Source organism: Clinocottus analis, unplaced genomic scaffold (assembly GCF_023055335.1).
Source record: "Clinocottus analis isolate CAN_PGR_092001 unplaced genomic scaffold, fCliAna1.0.p SCAF_4, whole genome shotgun sequence".
NCBI lineage: Eukaryota > Metazoa > Chordata > Actinopteri > Perciformes > Cottidae > Clinocottus > Clinocottus analis.
In genome coordinates, this window is record NW_027176153.1 from 3179069 (window position 1) to 3184068 (window position 5000).

Below are 5000 nucleotides of genomic sequence, written 5' to 3' on the forward strand. Positions count from 1 at the left end.
CACCACACACACACACACACACACAAGTCTTCCTCAACGACCGGGGCCTCGAGGAGTTTGCCGTGTGGGTAAGAAGCCGAATGACCTTAAAATGACCTTAAAATGACTTTAAAATGACTTTAAAATGACTTCAGCAGCTCTTCACAGACTTTACGGATCTCTGGGAGATGAAGAGGAAGAGAGAGACTGTTTATTTGTTGTGTCTGGGTTGTAAATGGAGGGACGGAGAGCTGAAGATGAATAACTCAGACGGAGACGTGGTTCTGAATCGTGAGTCCAGGGTTTGGATCAGAACGTCTTTAGGAGGTCGAAGCATCGCCTCTGTTCCTCTTCATCTTCATCTTCGTCCTCAGAGGATCGTGGCCTGACCGGACCGGACCGGACCGCCCCGGTGAAGCCGGCCGGTTGAACTTCTCTGTGAGCGGTTTGTGTAACGACTGAGCCGGTGTGTGTTCACACTGACGAGGCGTTTGATGTCCTCTGTGTCTGGAAGAAACAACTTTATTTTATTGGAATGTGATGAAGATTTTTCTATTTTTTTGCATCTGTGTCTTTGTATAAACATAAAGGTGGGGAAGCGAAATTATATAACTTTTTTTTTTTTGCATCACATTTGTAATTCTTTTCTTAACTTTTAACTTTTTTATTTTTTAGCGGATGAATTTCGTTTCGCGCCAAAAATCAGAACCGTCCGTCGAAATAATGTTGCTTCATGGAGGCTGGATTATTTAAGCTTCACTCGTTATATTTTGTATTTTTAATATAACTTTAACAAAAATAATCCAAAACATAAAGTTAAGGGTTTGAAAAGTGCACCTTTTGTTTTTAATTCAGCAGAAAGTGACGATACTTCTCCGAGATATTTTTTTTGTCCGAGGAGACGCGTGAACGCCGGGCGCCGAGACGCACAGAGGCGCCTGAACGCCACACCGCGTCCCGACCCGGATCCTGGACCCCGGATCCTGGACCCCGGACCCCGGATCCTGGACCCCGGACCCCGGAGCGGTTCTTTTCGAGGACTGTCCGTCCTGAGAATGGCTTCAGGCTCAATCTCAGGCCCGTCAGCCCACGAAAAGCCGACTCGCCGCAGCGTCACGGGACGAGGAGGAAGAACCAGCTGGACATGAGCTCTGATGCGCAGAAAGGAACCAACACAAGACGAGGACGGGTCAGCTGGTCTCACCCGCCGAGTCCAGACGCTGACTTTACTCAGGGGAGGAAGTGTCATCACTTTTACATTTATTGTTTTCATTTTTTATTTTTCTTTCCTATTTTGCGTTTTCAGTGAGTTAGAACCATTTATCATTTCTTTATTTTTGAAATGAATTATTTATAAAACGTGTTGCGAGTACAGGACAGCAGTACTATAACAATACTACTACTAATATACTACTACTATAACTACTATACTACTACTAATATACTACTACTATAACTACTATACTACTACTAATATACTACTACTATAACTACTATACTACTACTACACTACTACTATACTACTACTATAACTACTATACTACTAATATACTACTACTATATTACTACTATACTACTGTACTACTACAACTATACTATAACTACTATACTACTAATATACTACTACTATAACTACTATACTACTACTATAACTACTATACTACTACTATAACTACTATACTACTACTACACTACTACAATACTACTACTATAACTACTATACTACTAATATACTACTACTATATTACTACTATACTACTGTACTACTACAACTATACTATAACTACTATACTACTAATATACTACTACGACTATACTATAACTACTATAACTACTACTATACTACTACGACTATACTATAACTATATACTACAGCTCCTATAACTTATACTACTGCTACTATACTATAACTACTATACTACTACGACTATACTATAGTTACTATACTACTGCTACTATACTATAACTATTATACTATAATTACACCGTAAAGTGTAATAGCAGTAGTATAGTAGTAGTTTATTAGTTGTAGTGTAGTAGCAGTAGTATAGTAACTATAGTATAGTCGTAGTAGTATAGTATACAGTAGTACAGTATTGGTAGTATAATAGAAGTATTATAGTAGTAGTAGAGTAGCAGTAGTATAGTAGTAGTATAGTAGCAGTATTATTAGTATAGTAGCAGTAATATAGTAGAAGTACTAAAGTGATAGTTGTAGAATAGTAGCAATAGTATAGTAGCAGTAGTACAGTAGCAGTAATATTAGTATAGTGGCAGTAATATAGTAGTAGTAGTAGTAGTAGTAGTAGTAGTAGTAGTAGTAGTAGTAGTATAGTAGTTATGTTATAGTAGTATAGTAGTTATGTTATAGTAGTAGTAGTAGTAGTAGTAGTAGTAGTAGTAGTATAGTAGTTGTAGTGTAGCAGCAGTAGTGTTGTAGCAGTAATGTAGTAACAGTATTATAGTAGTAGTAGTAGTTGTGTGATAGTAGCAGTAGTACAGTAGCAGTATTATTAGTATACTAGCAGTAATATGGTAGCAGTACTATAGTAGTAGTAGTTGTAGTATAGTAGTTGTCAGTGGTGGAATGTAACAAAGTATTTTTACTTCGTTACTGTACTTAAGTACATTTTTACGTATCTGTACTTTACTTAAGTAAAAACAATAGTGCATACTTTTTACTTTCACTCTGTTACATTGTGCAGTTATCATGTGTACTTCTCCTCCTCTACATTTCTACAACGCGTGTCGTTGTTTGTTACATTTCATGAACAGTTTCACCAAAATGTTGCCTCCACAGAAATATGGATTGCGTTGCTGTTTTCAACCAATCAGGCGGCTCCTTCGGCTCCAATGACATCACAGAGTGCGTTCAGCAGCACCAACGGTAGCGTTGCATGTTTCAACATCGACACACAACCTGACCAACAAACTACTTTTCATCGTGGATCCTCATGGAGCCACTTTGGCCCTTTTTTAAAAACATGTTTGATTTCAAAGCCCCAAGAATGACTCGTGGAGGTTTCACAGCCTTTTCAATAAAATATTTCAAGATATCATGTTGTCTTCGTTGGTTTGGCCTCATGGTGTTGACCCTGCAGATGACCCCTGGTAGACAACTTGTCATCTGCAGAGTTGTGAGATGGAGTGAAAAGTACTACAGAGAGTACGCACAATAATACACCAACCTTTCCAATAAAGAAACGATGTCGCTTATGATTATTACTGGTAGTGACTTCATAAGTACTACCAGCAGCTTTATCTGCAACTTCTGCTTTTAATACTGAAAGTAAATTGAAAAGTAAGTACTTTTTACTTTTTCTTAAGTACGATTGTTGATGTACTACTTTTACTTTTACTTTTATTTTCCTGGGTACTTGTACTTTTACTTAAGTACTAAACTTAAGTACTTTCTCCACCACTGGTCGTTGTAGTATAGTAGTAGTATAGTTGTAGTACTGTAGCAGTATACTAGTAGTACTGTAGCAGTATAGTAGTAGTATAGTAGCAGTATAGTAGTAGTATAGTAGCAGTATAGTAGTAGTATAGTAGCAGTATAGTAGTAGTATAGTAGTAGTATAGTAGTACTACAGTAGTAGTACTGTAGCAGTATAGTAGTAGTATAGTAGTAGTATAGTAGTACTATAGTAGTAGTACTGTAGTAGTATAGTAGTACTACAGTAGTAGTACTGTAGCAGTATAGTAGTAGTATAGTAGTACTACAGTAGTAGTACTGTAGCAGTACAGTAGTAGTATAGTAGTACTACAGTAGTAGTACTGTAGCAGTACAGTAGTAGTATAGTAGTACTACAGTAGTAGTACTGTAGCAGTACAGTAGTAGTATAGTAGTACTACAGTAGTAGTACTGTAGCAGTTCAGTAGTAGTATAGTAGTACTACAGTAGTAGTACTGTAGCAGTACAGTAGTAGTATAGTAGTACTACAGTAGTAGTACTGTAGCAGTACAGTAGTAGTATAGTAGTACTACAGTAGTAGTACTGTAGCAGTACAGTAGTAGTATAGTAGTACTACAGTAGTAGTACTGTAGCAGTACAGTAGTAGTATAGTAGTACTACAGTAGTAGTACTGTAGCAGTATAGTAGTACTATAGTAGTACTACAGTAGTAGTACTGCAGCAGTATAGTAGTACTACAGTAGTAGTACTGTAGCAGTATAGTAGTAGTACTGTAGTACTATAGTAGTACTACAGTAGTAGTACTGTAGCAGTATAGTAGTAGTATAGTAGTACTACAGTAGTAGTACTGTAGCAGTATAGTAGTACTACAGTAGTACTACAGTAGTACTACTGCAGCAGTAGTAGAAGGAGGGATGATGCGTCCGGAGGTTTCGGAGGATAAGAAATGTGTCAAACTCAGGACTTGAACCCAGAAGACCGGCGGTTAGAATCCAGAGAGAAGCCTCTTGGAGACTGTTTTCTGTTTGTTTATTAATATTGTTTCTCAGTTTGATCTGCTTCATAAACACAACAGTGAGTGAGGCAGCTTGCTCGTGTCTCGCCGTGGTCGATGTGAATACGACTGTTGGAGCCGTCTTTTCTTTCCTTGTCTTCATATTTCATCAACTGTGTAATGGACTTCATGGTCACATGTAGACATTTATATTTCCTCTTCAGCACGACGGAGCCACAGAATCTATGAATATGAACAGCAATAATCAAAATGACAGAATGAAAGGGTCCCTTGTAACGTTTCCTCCTCATGACCAGCAGAGGGCGCAGTGTGCACACTAACCAGAGAGCAGAGGAAGCAGTGTGCACACTAACCAGAGAGCAGAGGAAGCAGTGTGCACACTAACCAGAGAGCAGAGGGAGCAGTGTGCACACTAACTAGAGAGCAGAGGAAGCAGTGTGCACACTAACCAGAGAGCAGAGGAAGCAGTGTGCACACTAACCAGAGAGCAGAGGAAGCAGTGTGCACACTAACCAGAGTGTGTGTGTGTGTGTGTGTGTGTGTGTGTGTGTGTGTGTGTGTGTGTGTGTGTGTGTGTGTGTGTGTGTGTGTG